The sequence below is a fragment of the Pseudopodoces humilis genome, chromosome 2, assembly GCF_049639895.1.
Source record: "Pseudopodoces humilis isolate 2021_Gansu_Grassland_sample_001 chromosome 2, ASM4963989v1, whole genome shotgun sequence".
Lineage (NCBI taxonomy): Eukaryota > Metazoa > Chordata > Aves > Passeriformes > Paridae > Pseudopodoces > Pseudopodoces humilis.
The window spans coordinates 5,500,255-5,518,359 of record NC_142201.1 but is presented as its reverse complement, the minus strand read 5'-3'; the positions used below and the strand labels follow the sequence as shown (position 1 = coordinate 5,518,359).

General features: G+C 42.9%; 1 protein-coding gene across 1 annotated transcript in view; it reads left to right on the top strand.

The window, feature by feature from the left end:
- The first annotated feature begins 8,174 nt into the window (after window positions 1-8,174).
- Window positions 8,175-18,105, top strand: part of LOC102106124 (myelin-oligodendrocyte glycoprotein-like) — a 30,979-nt gene continuing 21,048 nt past the window's right edge. The window contains exons 1-2 of the mRNA XM_014255657.2: window positions 8,175-8,290; window positions 10,607-10,736. The gene's annotated coding sequence lies outside the window, so the exon portion shown is untranslated. The remainder of the gene's footprint in view (window positions 8,291-10,606; window positions 10,737-18,105) is intronic.

The following is an 18,105-nucleotide window of genomic DNA, read 5'->3' as shown; positions in this document are numbered from 1 at the left end:
AACTCTGTGTCAGCAAAGTACTACAAGTCCCATCATAAACCTGGTCTTTCAAGGCCTTTTGTTTGGTTTTCCCTGCTCTCATGACCTGAGTCTGAGTGTGCTCATATTTCCATCTGGCTGTATCTGCAGCACAGAGGGCTGCTGTCTTATTCAAGATATGATACTGAGTTCTCTTGTCAAAACCATGAGAAAAATCCAGTCCTGTGCTGGTTCCTGACCTACTGAACGAGGCAGGAGGGCTGACAATAAGGGTCAGATAATGACCATGCTTTCCTGGAGAATTCACTGACTGAGTACACAGGGTGAGGCAGGGGGACTACACCCCAGGAAGCATGCCCACAAACTTGAAGGACTGGAGAAGCTGAGGAGGTGGCTTTGGAGACAGGGAAGTCTCCAGGGATCCCTGACAGAGTGAGCCTTGGTGCCAGGTCTCTTCTCAGCAGCTGGAGATCCCATGAGGAGTCCTGGGCACACCCCAGTGCTGAGGCGTAAGTGCCTTTGAGCAGGAAAAATTAAAAGAACACATAATTAAACACATACATAAATAACCCCCAAACTTTGCACAACTGTTCTGTTTAACTTCAGATTATCTGTTTATTATTTGAAGTTGCATTTTGCATGACTACCATGAGGCAAACAGCTGCCTGCCCACAGTTTTGTATGGGACAGTTTGATCCAGCTGAGAGGAGGAACAAGAAAGAAAGAGGGGGAAAAAATAAAATCTTTTAATCTGCTCCAGCCCAGTGACAATTCACCAGTCCTCAGGAGATGAAGGTTTGTGGGGAAATTGACTGGTTTTTCATTTATTTTTATTTAAAGTAGACCTTAAAGAAGGGCTCCCACTAACAAACATTCTCTGGCCAGCTGGAATCATTAACCACAAAACCAACAGGCATGCACAGAGTGAGCCAGTGCCTTTCATCAACATTTTTGGTAATATGGCAACTGCTGACAAGTTTATATAATATATAATAATGTTTACATAATGTTATACAACACATATAATGTGTCTTAGCTTCATTTTTGAGCAATTCCTACTGCATCACAACATAATCTGGGCAGAAAAGTATTTCTAAGCAAAATCAAACAATTGTTCTTCAGAAACAGAAAACTTGGCCAAAGGAATCCACCAGATTCTGTGGCTGTATTTATTGCATCAATAGACCTTTGAGTCTTGGGAAATAGTAGTAGATAACCCATGTGTCATATACATCCAGTAGTATTTTATACTGTACCAGATTTTGCATTAAAACTGGTTTTAGTGTTCCCAGGTCACAGGTGCTTGGGTTTGAGCACCCCACAGCCACGAGGGATCCCAGGCACAAGAGGGTGTGTCCCTGCCTGCATATTTTTCAGAAGATTTGGGGTGTGGTTGAAGGGCAGGAAAGGAAAGGAATTGTTTGGTTTATTCTCCAGGCAATGCTACTGCAAACAGCGAGGAGGGAAGCACTGAACTTTTGCACCTAGGCAGAAGCCAGGTGAGAAGTTGGCTGTGAAGCTGGCAATGGACCCTAAACCCCTCCTACACAGGCCTGGCTCTACAGCCCAGCAATTTTACTAATCTCCCACTGTGTGTTTTACAAAGCAAGCTATGATCCTAATCTCTGCACTCCCAGATAATGGAATAGAGCACCCAGCCTGGCAATAAACACTTGCATATCATATCTCTGATAGATCCTATCTCAGCTGGAAGCTCCATGCAAGCAGTCAGCAGGGTTGCAGAGGTGAGCACAAAGCAGACACAAGCAAAAATGTATTTGAGCAGAAATACAGTGCAATTCAGCAGAGTGCCAAATGCTGGTCAAATTTTGCAAGGAGATAAACAAGAAAGCACATGGCCCCCACAACATCCTTGTCTGAGTGGCAGGACTGTCACAGACCAGATGCAAACACAACTGGAATATCACTGCTTTCATTCAGACTCTATTTTTTGGGGAGGGAAGATTGATATTCCTATCTCCCCCGCACCCCAACATGTCAAAGCTCGTCTCCCTGTTCACTGCCTATTTTTCACCCTCTTGAGGTGCTGCTCCCCACAGGTTGGCAGAACACCAGCACCTCAATTACACCATTACTAGAGCCTGCCTGAACTTTCACACTAGGAAAAATTCAGCTTTCTCTCATGAAATTTAGAAATAAATATTGATTTTTAGTGAAGGTGAGGTCCAAGATCTGAACAGTTGCTGCTATATACTTTGCCCATCACAAAGTCCCTGCTCACCTTGCTGTCCCTGTGGGTCACAGACACAGTGAAGGTGTTGCTTTAAGGGCCTTTGGACACTCACAGCACAGCAGGTGTTGCTGAACTAGACAATTTCCCCACTATTGGACCAACTTCTGATAGGCCAGAGGTAAAGGACTGCAGATAACAACTGCAGAATGGGCACTTTAATTGCTACTAACACTTACATTAACACATAACCCTTCAAAGACAAAAAAACCCTCTACAAAATACAGCAAGAGAGGCTGGATCTGCAGTCATGTTCAGAAATGGACTCATTAGGCTTGACAAAACTCACACAGGATAGCACAGAGCATGGCAGGTGAGAGCATAAACCAAGCTGTAGGACTTTTTTTGCTCTTGGATCTCATGGTATCCCTGCCACACCTAAGTGGAAGAACCTCTCCTATAATTAGGCTTAGCCTGAGTGTTGCATCACTGCAGGACTGCAGTTGGCATCGCTGGGACCCTGCTGAACCTCTCCCAGGTACCCCTGCTCAGTGCCTGGCTCATGCAATTCATAGGCACAGTTACACCCCCCAAATACTATTATAGTTGCAAATAAGCTGGTTGGAATGTTAAATACCTTTCAAAAGGTGGGTGTATTCCCTGCACATTTCTAGGCAAAGCAGGTCCCTCCCAGATGAAATATTCTATTTTATGTCTTGCTTATGCAGGGAGGAAAGCAACCATACATGGAGCAAATTACACTTCCAACACCTCCCAGTGCTTGCTGCTATTTCCTAGGAAAATCCAGAAGCTTTGTGGCAAGTACAACCATCAACACCTTTACAGGAAAAGTACAAATCCTCCCTCTTGGTGTCCGAGATCCTGAGCCCTGGAGCAGCCACCCACTGCAGGCTGCTCTGAAAAAAGGGGAGAATTTACTTCAAAGAGAAACAAACAGCTAAGAGATTGCCCCAAAGGCTTTATCATTTAAGGGATCAGACTGACAAGAGTAGTAGCACAAATCAGCCTCACATTTGTTCCTTTCTCATGGTCAAGGCTGAATTTTTGTTCTCATTCCTACTGGCACATTCAGTTCATTAGGCCTCGTCAACAGACACATATTTCTTGGCAAGTACCTCCTATTGCCAGGACTTAGGAAATCTTTTGGAAAAAAATGCTGCTGGCTGCCACCTCTTCCTTTGCAACTGAACATGCCACTTCAATTTTTGCTACTATGGCTGCACCATGAAAGATCTTCCACTGTTGCTCAAGTGGTTCAAAAGCAAGCATAAAAACTCATTATTTCTTCATAACTCTGCATCTTCTCTCATCCTGGGATGACAGTCCTAACCACATAAGGTTAAATACATGGAAACAAGGGAAACCAGCCACAAGCAGGATAGCTCCCCACAGGCTGGAAAGCCTCACTCTGCAGCCAAATCCAAAATGACAAATAAAGTACACAGATTTAGGTGCTCACCAGCCTCATGTAAACAGTCTTTTTGTTTCCACCTGAATTGGAAAAGGATTAAGGTTTAGCAACAGGAAGTAGAGAAGATGAGCATGGTAAGATACAGCTACTGCTGGTCTCTGCTGCCTTACCCAAAAAAGCTTGCTGTCTTCTGCTCAGAATGACAAATGGAGTTTGCATTTTCCTTCTGATGATAACCTGGTTAAGACTGTCTGTATTATTTGGTTCATCTGATAGCAAAATGAGAGCAGGGCAAAGAGAAAAACTCACATTTATTAGTAATACCAAGTAGGGTCATCAATATGTGATGAATAATTGCTAGAAAGAGACTTGTTTTTTTGGAGTACTCTGCCAGCAGGTTTAGAAGCCATTTGGATAACAAACACAGAGGGGAAATAAACAAGTGGAAAATGGAATATTGCAAGGTTACAACATGCTATCAGAGCACCAAATGAAAATAGGTGTTATGTTAGTTAAGGTCCCTTGACCAGTCTGCACCAGTACTTCGCTGAAGGCAAGTTTATATTCCAGATACTGGAAATTCAAATATATAAACCATTCATTCTTCCATCAATTCACTTATAGGTGATGAAAACAGTCTGGCTCTGACTTTGGAAAGTATCTGATTCAGTGTTTGAATTAGCAGATATGTGGGCAACTGTGACAACAAAAGCAAGGGAGCTGTGTCCTGGGGAAAAGCAGGCTGTGTTTTGTTTCAGTTGGAAACCTTTTAGCAAATATGCAGGATAGAGCAAATAGAGGGGAAAAAGCACATTTATGCACCCTAAAAGCAGCATGACAAAGGTACTGATCATGTGAACATCTCAAAACACTGAAGTGGAGAGCCTCAGGGACTGAAAACCAACTAGACATTAGGCAATGGCCTGTAATACATGAGTCAGCTTAAGGATTTGTGTTGGCGTGGTAGCTTGTCTCAACAAAGTTTTGTTCTGTGCTTGCTTCATTGCAATGAGTAAGAAGCAAAAAAAGCCAAAACAAAAAACAAAACATACCAAGAGGCCTGCATGGATGAGCAAGGAAATCCTGGCAAAACTCAGGCACCAAAGAGAGCGTGCAGAGGGTGGAGCAGGGATGGGTAGCATGGAAGGAACAGAGACACTGTCTGAGCACGCAGAAACATGGTTAAGAAAGCCAAAATCCACCTGGAATTTGATCCATTCAAGGTTTTGATGGGATGCACCAATGAGTGCTGAGGGAGCTGGCAGATATCATTGCAAGGCCACTCTTGATAGTCCTTGATGATGATGGCAACTGTGAGCAGTGCCAGAGAAGTAGAGGAGAACAAACATCACCCCAGTCTTCATGAAGAGGAAGAAAAAAGATCCATGTTGAACACAAGTCAGCATTGCATCCTCATGGCAAGGAAGGTTAAGGGTATCCTGAGCTGCAGGAGGCAAAACATTGTCTGCAGGTTGAGGGAGGTGATCCCTTCCCTCACCTCAGCATCAATGAGGCCACTCCTGGAGTTCTGGGCTCCCCCATAGAATAAATATATACATCTAAAGGAGAGTGAAGGGCCACAAAGATGATGGAGACTGGAGTATGTCTTCTGTGAGGAATGGCTGAGAGAGCTGGGGCTGTCCTGCCTGAAGCAGGGAAGGCTCAGGTGGGGTTTCATCAGTGCATGGAAATTTCTCCAGGGAGGGTGCAGAGGCCAGAGCCAGGCTCTCTTCAGCAAGGCCCAGGGGCAGGACCAGAGGAAATGGGCACACATCTCTGAAGATCAAGTAGGGGGCTTGAGCAGGGGAGCAGAGCCAGGTCACTTCCAGAGGTCCCTTCCAAGCTCAACTGCTCTGTGACTGTGGAAAAGCCATGACTGAAATTTGAAAGTGTATAGCCGTAACAACTCTCCTCTTCAGGTCACTCAACCCATGCTAAGTTTAATAGGATGATGTTGGAAGAACAGGAAGGGTAGGAAGGAAAAATATTTCTTTCAGTTCTTTCTGTCAAGATAAACAATTGTAAGCCAGTACTGCACTGCTGACAGGTCTTATTTTTCTTTCAAGTTTGACTGCACCCAGGGTAGCACACTGGAACACTGAGCAATCACAGCACCTCACTTCTGGCACATGAGCCATTGATGACCCCGGGAAAAAAATCATCCCCAACAAAAAACAACTCCAAACCAAAGCCCAGCCACCCACTGGAAAGGTTTATCCTGGTGAGCAGTCACCACAGATCAGCTGTATCTATCACTGAAAATCAAATTGAGTGAAAACTGTGCAGCCAAGCCCGCCAGACCCACAGCCTTCACTCCAGCCATTAAATGGCCACAGGTGTCTGTGGCTCCTGTATTTCTGTACACTGAGAGGTTTTGAAAGAATGCATTAGTGATCCGTATCTGCTACCTCCTCCTGCAAGATGGGAGGACAGGAATAACGTGAGGAAAGAATGGAAGACACAGAGGGTATCTAAGCACAAAGCTTAGCCTTTCCAGCCTCAGGATTTATTTTTGCTGGGAGATACTTAATCACCAAGCCAGGGCACTTGGAAGAAAAAATAAACACAAGAGAAACTTGTATTTAAAGACATAGGACTTTAAAGGGATGTAGTGGAAAAGGCTGTTGAAATCACTGGACACACAGGGGAATTACTCCAGCTGATGGTTTAAATTCAGGCTTGTTCAAAGCACATAAAGGAGTTCACCTATGAAGCGTTAGGGAAGCACTGTCACATCCTTAAGCTTTGTTATTGAGTGATTATTTTTTTATCTGGAGCAGGACATGGCACCTCTGAGTCAGATTCCAGCAGCTGAATTATCTTGGACAATACTTCTGCTGCTGTGAGAGGAGCTCTCAGAGTAGCATTAAGATCTTCCAGAAGAGTAGCTCTCAGAAGAGCATGAGGGAAAAAAAACATCAATATGACTTTCTCTTGACATTAATACAGCCATAGATGGTTTTGGTACTTCATTGGGAATTCTAGTCTTGGAAGCCTTCCATTTTTGTGTTTCAGTGCTAGAGAGAAAATAACTTCTACAAACTCAGAAGTTTGTGTCTTCCACCCATAAAATATGAGTTGCATCAGCATTCAAAGATGTCCAAAAGTGAAGTGCCTCAGGAAATACTCTGGATTATCACTGCCACAGGAGCAATTTCACAGCTCCATTATGGGCCTGTTTGAGTGAGAAATTACATATTGCTGAAATACTACCATGAAGCTGATTTATGAAGTGTTACTTTTAAAACAATTAAGTAGGTGTGGGTGGCTTTGTTTTCTATAATAGAATAGTAGAGTGAAATAATAATAGTAAGATGAAAGATTATTTTCTACACTTTTTTCAATTATTTAACTTCTAGCTTAATACAAAAAAAATTCAAGAAAAAAACAAACAGGCTTATTCTAAAATTTAAGTAATTTTTTTTTTATAAGTGTTACATATTAATATTTAAATGCATCCAGCATGATTAAATAGGAAGCCTCTACTAAATCCAAGCAGAGGAGTGGAGATGAATGAGAACGTTAGTTGTATTACTGTTATTTATTTTTAAGAGTAATTATTATTTAATAATCATTCAAATCAATGGGTATGCCTTTCATGGTATGTTTATATAATGTAAAGGTCAACACTAACAGTGCATTAAGAAGTGTGTGTGTGTACATCTGTAAAGTGAACAAAGGGAGATGTCAGAAGGATTCAATTCAATGCAAGAGAGACTACACAGAAGCTAGCAGTTTTAATCAGTGTTGAACAGAATCCACCAAATATACTGTCCCACAACTGCTGAACTGTGCAATTATGCAACTATTTGCAAAAAAGCCCACCCTAGTGAAGAAATGTCCTTGGCAGCAAATGCCCATTGAAAGAAAAACATAAATTTCTTTATGAAATGCCACAGCAGACCAGGCCAGACCCACAGCTGAGCCCACAGCTCAGGGAGATGCAAGAGCTCTCAAGGAGAAAAAGGAAGGCTTCTGCCATGGCTGGTTGAAAACATCAGGGGTAAATATTGCTCAGTACCTGCACATCAAAAGCAGAGAGCCAGGGAAGAAGCAGTGCTTGATTGCAGAGCAAATAAAAGAAACAGATGTTTTTGGCTGTGTAGAATTTGGAAAGGCATGCTTAGAAACTGCAAGGGGTAGCCTCTGTGCTCAGCTGTACAGGAAACCAAATACATGAACATCAGTCAGAACTAATTGTAAGATAAGAGTTTTTGAATTATTTTTTTTTCCTCAATAGAAAGAACTAAGCAAAGTCTCAAGTGCCTGCTTAAGCTGAGATACAAGAGTTGTTTTAGAAACACTGGCAAAATCCTTGTTCTGAGCATTCTCAAGTAGCACATTCATGCAAAGAAATGTTTAACTATAGGACAAAAGGTAGGCTGTCCTCCTAGAAAGAACTGCAACACCTGAAGGCTGCATTATCATAAAAAGCTAAATTCTGGAAAAAGATCAAAGGTGGATGTTCCTGAGCTGTTTCTATTGGTAAAGCAGTAGCTTGCAAGCCCTTACGTCAGCCGAACGTACAACAGTGAGAGCCGACAACAATTCCATTTATTCCTCAGCTTGGCTTGAGAAGCAGCCCCTGATCTGACTCACTGCTCACATCCTGCTCCAGCACTTCCCGTTCACAGCAGAAGCTCCTTCCAGCACCACGTGCAGAGGGAACACGGGGAGATTCCACAGAGGTAAGAAACAAATTGAGTTTTCTGTCTTGAACGAGCAAGTGCTAGAATTGCAGTATTTGGGCTATGGGTTTTGGCTGAGGTCTTTTATACTTGCTTCAGATGATGTAGGCGTGGGGAAAAATGAAAAAGAAACTATATGGATTTGGCGTCTGGTTTGTTTTTTCTCCTTTGTCACAAGCGACAGTTTGTCTGAGGAAAATCTCCAGATTGAGGGGGTTCCCAGCTGTGTAACCACTCTCCCCTGTGCTGGCTCCCAGCTGGGGCCTGCTTAGCTGCAAAACAAAGTGAGGCCACCACTAAAACAAAAGACATTTCCAACTAATTTTCTCACTGAATTCCGCTTTGCCTTTATTTCTTTCTGCTTTTCCTTCGTCATTAAAGTGACACGCTGACAGAAATGACTGAACAGGGAGTCTCAGTTCAGTGAAATTCAGAGGATGAACACCAGGCTGAAAACAATCAAATCACACTCTCTGCCTCAGAATGTCACCTGAGCAAGAGCAAAGGCTCAAGACATTCAGCATCTTGGCAATGATGAGCTCTAGGTAATTTCTCAGGTTCTGAATGGTTGCTGTTCACAAACTGGCAGAGAGTAACAGCAGCTGAAAAGGAAGGCAAGAGGTCCCAGGGTGCTGAGCAGCACAACCACAAAACCTAAGGTCCAGGCTGCAGGCAGTGAAGAAGCCAAGTGTAAGAGTAGCAAGACAAGAAAGAGGGCAAACAAATGTACAGGAGGGTTTTCCCAAACTGAGTCACTGTGGTTTCTGTTACAAGTGGTGGTGGAAATTGAAGAAAAAAAAAAAAAAAAAAAAGAACCAAATTCTGTTGCACAAGCAGGCTTCAGACAAATTTTGTGTCTTGGTTTTGACAGATTTATATTAGATTAATTTAAAAATAAACCACAAAAACTATGCAGCAATAGATGTACATGCCAGTCCCAATAAGAGGGCATTTAAAACAACTTTCCTATCTTAAAATCTATTTTTTTTCTTTATCACTTTATCCTTGAGAGGGGACTGTACCCAACAAATTAATGCAGGGACAGAGGAAGGTAAGAGAGAGACACCTGGGAAAAGTACAGAGCAAAAAATGTCACAAAATCTAATTTCTTACACCTCCTCACCATGAATCTGGCTCAGGCTCCTTAAGAGCCTGCTCATGCCAGATAATTTTGTCTTTTTGAAAGCTAAATAGAAGTGTTTCACCATTTGACTAAAAGTGAATCCTGAGGAAGAAGTGAAATGACACAGCTATAGATTTCAGTTCTCATTAAATCAAAAAGCTTGCCATTACTTGGAGTTTATCTTGGTAAAACAAGTGTAAGTAGTGCAAAGGTCAGCACTGATTTTTCATTCTAGAGAAATTATTTGTCTCTTTCTGGAAAGGAAAAGGAGGTGGTGAGAAATTTTCAGCTCTGAGGGCTCTTCTTGTAATATAGTTCAGGTTATTGGAATATTTACCACGATAAGCATTACAAAAAAGTCTCTGATACACTTTCCCCATTTGGGAAAGCCCTAAAAAAAGATTGTATGGTTGTATACCACACTCAGGAGACTGATCTTTTGGTAGAGCAGTCACCAGTTCTGGGCATTTTTTTCCCCAGAGAAGTCACTCAGTGGTTGGGGGGAGGTGAGGGATGGGTGAGAGAAGAACATTTCACTTTACAAAAGAAAAAATTATATATTCTTTAAAAAGAAAAAAAGCCAATCAACACCATCACCAAACCACACACCCAGGTGGAGTCAGCTCTTTAGGGGGGTTCTTGGATTTTCCCACCTTATCATGGTAAATGGCATCTACAGTTTTCTGCTAACATAAAACAGAGACCTGTTGGAGGAGATCCAGAGTAAGTCCAAAAACAGTGCTGGAACACCTCTCCTCTGAACACAGGCTAAGAGAATTGAGGTTGTTCAGCCTGGAAAAGGCTCCATGGAGACCTCAGAGGAGCCTTTCAGGGGCTGGTAAGAGAGAGACTTTTTACCAGGGCCTGTAGTGACAGGACAGAGATTTTAAACTAAAAAAGGATTAGGTTGCACATAAGGAAAAGATTATTTACTGTGAGAGTGGTGAGGGAATAAAATGGTTTGCCCAGAGAAGTTGTGGATGACCCATCCTTGGAAGCACCCAGGCCAGGCTGGATGTGTCTCTGAGGAACCTGCTCTAGTAGAAGATGCCCTTGGGGAACAAGATGATCTTTCAGGGTCACTTCCAACTCATTCTGTGCTTCTATGATGAATACTTAAGAATCCCTTGAAAGAGTTCAGCTGGTTTGTCTTTCACACCTTTCTCACTTTCCTTCTCTGAACTGTGTTACAGCCTTCCCTCCCTCAGGACACAGAGCCTACACAGCAGCTGCCTCCTATAGAAGCTGAGCATTCCTAAACAGCCACCAAAGGTGACAGCCCAGGTGCCAGGACATGTCCATGACTGAGTTTTGGTTCAACAGGTGAGAGGAATAAGGGGAGGAGAGGAAAATGCATAAAAACCATCCTCTGAGCAATGGGACACTTCTCTGCTACAGTCCAGTATATGCACACACACACTGAATGTGATCATACTTCACTGAGTCTCTCACTGAACACTGACAATTTTCAGGGGCATTTGGGGATGTGTATACATTGTGAATGTACCTGCAGTCATATTTTTCAAAGCAGCCTGAGCCTCAGATACTTCCATTCATTGGTTTCAGTTCACATTGGCTCATGTTTTTTAAACTGCAGCTTGAGGCAAATCCTAACCCCAGGGCAAGGTGTGGTGCAGAGGAGCCTGTGCTAACAGGAGCTGGAGAAGTGCCACTGTCTTAGTGTAGCATTGCATGGGCATGAATTCCATGTGCTGAAGGGAGTTATTAATTGCATCACTCCAATACCCAAAGTTTCACTCCGAATTCACTTCTGTAAGAAAGAACAGTGGTGAGTGGTGCAATCCAGTTTTTGCTTGGTGCAGTTGAGGAATGCAACTTCATTACAGAATGGGAAGGATGGAGAAAACAGGCAAATTATTCATCTAGATTACTATGATGGGTTATAATCTATAGGGTTATAATTTTAAAAATTATTTCTACAACTTAGTTTTGCATGTATTTATTTTCCTCTTACACCACCTTGTGCATATGCTACCATGCCATTTTCCATTCTATTTTATTCCACTTACAACATCCTTGCAAGGCTTCCGAAAAGAGCAGGCTAAATGAGATGGAGGCTGCTGTTTGCTTGATATTTTTCTTGCCTCCCATCAATTTATGAATATAGTTAGTTGTACAATCCAAACACATTTCTCAACTAAGTGCATTTAAGTGTAACTTCCAACTCTGGCTTCTCTTCTAACATCTGAGCACCCCGTGTTCTACATTGGCATGTGCTTAAGTTCTGAATCGGAAGTTTTTTTGTAAAAGCCAAATTGCTTTCAGCTCCTTTATCAATAGTCTTGCCAGGCCAATGATTGCTGTCACCACAGAGAGAGATCAGAGCGAGAGCCAAGCAGAACCTTCCCACTGTCTCTCCAAAGGGAACTGATTTATTTTGACATCAGGAAAGGGAAGAGCATACAGAACTCCATATATGACCTCCTTGTGGTAGACCTTAAACTTGGTTGTTCTTCTTACCCAAATGCAATTACCCAGAGGATGACATTTTCTTTAAATAGCAATAGCAATGATGAAGGGAAAAAAGAAGATGCCCAGAAGACTTTGAGAAATCCACAACGTGAACAGAAATGGAGACAGGAGTGTGCCCATTTTCCAGCTCTACCACAGATCCAGCAAGGGCCATTCCGTGGTTAATTCACTCCCACACACTCCTCACTCAGTCACCCATAGAGATGCAGCTGAAAACTCAGCCTGCAAGCTAAGTTTCCCTGGCAGCTGGCAGGACTATGGGTAGCACTGTACTTACACTTCTCTGAGATTTTTGAAAGATATTTAGATTCATAGACCCTGTATGAATCTAGAGGCCCACAGTGATAGGATCTATACAGCAGAATCTCATCAGAGCTTCTATTGTCTCCTACAACAAAATCAATATTCTTTTACAGAATGATTTGTTTAAGATAAGGAAGGATTTTTTTCTTGACAAGAAATTCTGCAACAATATGTGAGGATGGGACTCCCTGGGGTCCCCATGTGTTGCATTTCTTGCACCTTTCTGCTGGGAAAGGGAGTAGGGGCATGAAATTCAAAGCTTCAGAGCTAAAAGGTTTTCCTGGAAAAGCCCCCTCTATAAGATAGCTGTGTCAAGCTACAGAATCAGGGGTCAGAATTGCATTTCATTTCGTCCCTAAGACGCATGTAAATCCCTGTGCTGTAACATATTTTAATACACCCTCCCCCATTTCTTCTCTCACCACAGAGGAATGAAGCAGAGAAGAGAGTGTTGATTTGTACTAAAGCATTGTCATTCATCCAAAAGTGTACTCTGGGGAAGCCTAATTCCATAAACATTGGCCCACACTTGGGATCTATTAATGTCAAGGAAAGCAGCAGTGTCTTGCTGAGTACAAACTCCTTTTACAATACCAGGATAGAGCTGCACAAGTGCCTGGATGAAACCTTCAGAGTCTCAAACCAAAAAGCAAAACAACTAATTAAAGAGCCAGCAGGGTTGTATGGTAGGTCTGTCTAGGGGATCTTTGAATTTCCTCATGGGAAACTTCTGTCCTCAAATATTATCCTCCACACAGTTAATTTCACCTTTTGAGAACCTTGCTGTGGCTACAGTTTTCATGGTGGTCATGCAATGAAGCCACTTCATTACAGCTGCTTTCCAAATATTGCTTTCACTGAAGCTGAGCCACCCAATTCCGATGCAGAGTGACCTGCAGGAGCTGATCCGAGCCAGTGCAGCTTTGCTGGCTTGACATGGCTGGCAGCATGTCCCTGCCTCAGACCCACCTCAGGCGTGTCCCACACCTCAGAAGGGAGAGAAGGATCTAGCTTAGGATATCCTCGGTTAAAATTCAGTTTTATTAGCTTGGTTCCTATTTTCTCTTACTCTTCTGTGATGAGAGATGTGTGAACAAGTTTCCCACTCAGAAATAGTCCTCATGTCAAGGGTTATCTCCAGGGGGTGTAAATGGAAGCTTCAGCTCCAATGCACCTTGCGTTTGCAGGCCATAAGGCAGTGATTTGGGGGTGAAGCAGCTGTAAGAGATAGAGCTCAGGGAGGTCACACAAATCATGGCAAGGCCACCAGTGACTCCCTACCAGCAAGGTGTGGATCAGAGACACCCCGTGTCTTGTTCTGCTTAGGCCAGGGCAGGTATTTCATCTTGGGTGGCTCCAGAACAGGGACTGCAAGGCCCAGACATTTTGCCATCCTTAATAACTGTGTAGAAATAGGATTATTTCAATTTCTGAAACCTGTGTTCTGTTTCAGAGCTGCCCTGAGGTGTTCACTGTCCTTCAGCTGCCAATTCAATCTCTCAAATGATTGTTTACATTACAGCTTCAGTGATTATAAAAAGGCCAACATGCAACACTCTTAGTTCAGTCTGCTAAATAAACAGTCCTAGAAGGACCAAGGTCAGCTTTGAGTTCCTCCCAGTCTGGGGCATTGAAAGATACAAATTCAACAAGGCTCTTCAAATCCCATCTGGTAGCAGGACAGGAACGTAAGGGCTTTGAACTACAAATACGAGATCAGCATGTTAACATCTAGAGAAGATTTCTGTGAGTGCTCTGAGGAAACTAGGTCATGTCAACTTCACATACCTTGAATGCTTCCTACAAATCATTTCTAACTTGGGTTGAAGCCAGAAGCTACTACTTTGTTTAACAGCTGTCAGTTAAAACTCAGGACAAATCACACCAAATAACTACTAGTCAACTTTCCACAAATGTGTCAGCAAGGGGAGGGGAAAAAAACCAACTTGTTCCATGACATTCTCACAAATAAGACAGACATTTGTGTCTGCAGAAAGGCCAGCTGTAAAGTTTAATGCCATTCCATAGTGCTCTAAATATCCAAATACAATACTTTGTTTTCCTGCATTATAATGAGGCCTTAGGATGTTTGGCAGCCAGCTGTAAAATATACACAATGCCATACCTAATCAATTAGCACCTGGTACTTTGCCATCTGAGGACACCACATCCCTTTTCCTTTGAGAGCTAGGGATGCAGTAGGTGGCCCAGAAGTCCCACCCAACACTCCTCCCCACTGCCCCAGCTGAAGTTACAAGATGCAGTTTGGGTAAGAAGTAGGTAATTGTGACATTCCTATCAAGGATCAATCACCTCAAGCTCCCATTGAATACATCAGCTCTTTTTACCTATACGCAAAGATAATTTGGAGAAGGAATCCTGCCTTTCCAAATCAAAGTTTCTGTGCAGTTTTCACCTCAAGTTTAGTCATTTCTGAAGGCCCAAGTCTGGCCATCTCTTACCACAAGTACTCAGAACTCAAGTTTTGGGCACATCGAAAAGATGAGTTTGCATGAAGAAAACCTTCTTGGTGGCAAGAGAGGATGTGAATTCAGACAGTCCAGCTGTGGGAACAGGGCTGTCAGGGAAAACATCTCTTCCCACCCATAGGAAGACCCACTCAGTTTCTACATCTGTCTGGACTAAAAGTAGCAATGACATTGCAATGACAAAAATCCTCCTGTTTGTTAGACATCTCCCTGGAAGTGTCTACTTCCCTAGAATCTGATGGCAAAGCAGAAAAATCAATTGTTTATTTTAGCAGCAACAGCTGTGCATTGAATACTACTGGGCTTTAGGAGAGTTTGACTGTAGTGGAAGCACACTGATAAGTACTTTGAGGCATGCAAAAAAGGACATCCCTTCCATCCAAACAAAATATCCTCAGCATACTACGAGATGCCAAAGCAGCCCAGCCAGATATGGTCCTGCCTTTACCCTGCACATGGATAAATAATAAAGTATTTGGGCTATGATTTTAAACATTTTGTGCAGGAACAGAATAAAGGAAGGTAGTCTTTTCTAAGGACAGTGCAGCCAGCATTCTTAACTAGAGAAACCCAGAGATAAACAATGATCTCTCACATATCTAGAAGCACAGTTCCTTCAGCTGATATTTTACACATCACAGAACAGGGTTATTCACTGGTGTTTACATACATACACGATATGAGAGGAAGCTCAGATCCTGTCTCTGGTTTGTGTCTATTTGTACCTTAAGAGATCACTAAAGCAGAGACTACCAGAGGAGCTTGAGAGTAACCAGCTTAAAAGTTTTCACAGCTTGGATGCTCAATGTTTAAGTCATGAGTCTAGGAAATATGAACAGAGAAACATTTGAGAAGGCTGGCCCTGACACTACATAGCCATAACCATCTGCTCAGTTATGGATGGCCTCATAAATGACATTGGTTCTCTAATATCCCAGAAGGCATCCAAGGATTCAGAGTTCTTAGGGGATATTGGAGATTTCCACTCACACACCCCCTTGATTTTTGACATGGCTGGAACGACCAGTGCATCTTTCTGCCATTCACGCTCCCAGGCACATCACGCACCCAACCAGCAATTAGCTGCCATATAATATACATATTCAACAGTGTTTCCAAATCAGTGGCACAGAATCTCTGTAGTGCTCCAACCCACTTTTTCCTGGATTTCCAAAGATTAGTTGTTATCTAGGTGATGCAAAACCTCTTCATTTGTGCACAACTCCAGCCAAGAGCTCAGAGGGTGCCAAAGCAAATGTGCCACAGGCACTTGCTACTGTGCAGAGGAGCTTTGTGTCTGTGGCACTGCAGAGACAAACAGCTCCTGCAGCTACCCAGAGATACCAAATCACAACTGTGGAGCTGCAATCTGTTCCTGCTCTTGCAAAAGCATGTACTGGGTCATCCTAGGGAAAAAGCATCTGGTATGAGATGGCATCAGATGATATTTCACAGGGTGTTAATCGGTGGAAAGAGCACGAGTTCAAGGGAAGTAAGGATGAGTGTTGGGAGATGTCATACAAGTAGTGCTTCAGCCAGAGTACTGTCAAGAACTCTCAACAACACTGGTGAAGGTAAATGTTGCTGTTTCAGAAAGGAAAGGTCTGAGTTATTTGGGGGAAGGCAAGCTCTAAAGACCCAACTGTGGGTCAGTGCAATGCTCTGCTGAATTTTCAAGCCTTATCTGGGCTGTGCATTTCACACCCTCAACTTCCACATCAGGGAAAATAGGCTGCAAAACTAAGTTCACCTAAAACTTTCACAGGGGGATTTCCTACATTGAAAGCATAGAAGCACAAAGAGGTCAGGTTGATCTTTCGTAGCATGAAACCTTGTGGTTCTGCACAAACTGCTGCTCTTTCTTTTCAAGTCACTGCTTACCAACGTGCTCCAAACAGCACAAGCATCTAAAAGAGATGCTCTTTGGCATCTCTGACAGCAAGAAAAAATTAGTTTGGTGCACTCTAGACTACAAAAAAGACAAGACAGCAGCGACCCATGTGCTGCTCCCTGCTGCAGCTGCCCACATAGCCAGCAAGTTTCCTTTACAGAAGAATCTCACACAGTTGAGCCAGTGACTCATTGCTGAGGTACTTGGTTTGGGCCCAGGGCCATATCTAAATGGACCTCCATCATATCCCTCAGGATGACCCTATGGCCCCTCAGGATGACCCTATGGCCCCTCAGGATGACCCCACCGTCCACTACCAAGTGACCACCGGATGCTATTGCAACACAAAACATCTGGGCAGAGTTTATTAGCCTGATATCATCTGGCTCCTTTCAGATATTCATTCTCCAGCCTACTTTCAGCTGTGTCCTACTTTCAGATGAAAAGTACTGTGCTCTCTGATATTAAACAAACTCACTGGTGAAGACAGTTCATTACCAGAGCTCCCTTCTCACTGAACCATTTCATCTTAGAAGAGCAAACTAAAAACTATTTTAAAAGTCAGTAAGTTTTAGGACTTCTATTCCCTCCCCCCCCCCCAAGTTCTTGGGAGCTATCATAAATTTACATATTGGGTTGTCATCTTTAGTTGTTAAGTTCAAAGACTGGCTTAACATTTCCCATTCAGTAACAACTGAAAATCAGCACCAGCCAATTGCACAAGGATGCAATTAACAGTTCACAACCTGGTTTCTTAAGAAAAGTAAGGTTTGTAGGATCAAGCAAAACACCTGCTTAATTCCTGCCTCTTCTCCCCAACATACCTTGTAGGCCTTTGACAAATCTTGCAAAAATAAGAAAATAAAAACTCCAAAGAGATTCTCTTCTCAAGGCAAGAAAAAAGACAAAACTAAATCCTGTAAAGTTAACTATTGAGTCCAGGGAACTTGTGTTCGAGGGCAAAAGCATTAACTTCAGGAGACATCAGAGAACCCATGCCAGGACTAATTTGCCCTTTCTGTGCAGTTCTGTGCCCTTTTCTCACAGCAGTTATGGAACAGTTTGCCTTCCCTTGACAGCCAGTCTATCAGGGAATGCAACATCCAATGCAAAATATTTCCATTACTCAGTTCTAAATTCATCTTTTGTAAAGCCATCTGTAATGCTGCTGTAGGCTGGATTTTCTATCCTCTCTGTCCTAGCTATCCCAGAGAACAGCTTGCAAGGCTGCCAGAGCTGATTTTGCATTAGGAAAGGGAAAACACAAAAAGAAATTGCAATAAGAAATGTGACAGAATAAAATTTTGGCTTCCATCTTGCACTGCTCATCTGCTTTCTCCAGGGGAAAGAGGCCTTTTACTGTCCACTGGGGAAAAGGGGAGAGCAGGAATGGGATGAGCTGGGTTTGGGCTTTAAGATCAGAGCTGTTGATAGTCTTCCAGTTCCAGAAGTGCAACACTTCAACCAAGTACAGATTTCACTTAAAAGATCATTCACAATAAAAGTCCTGCTGAAG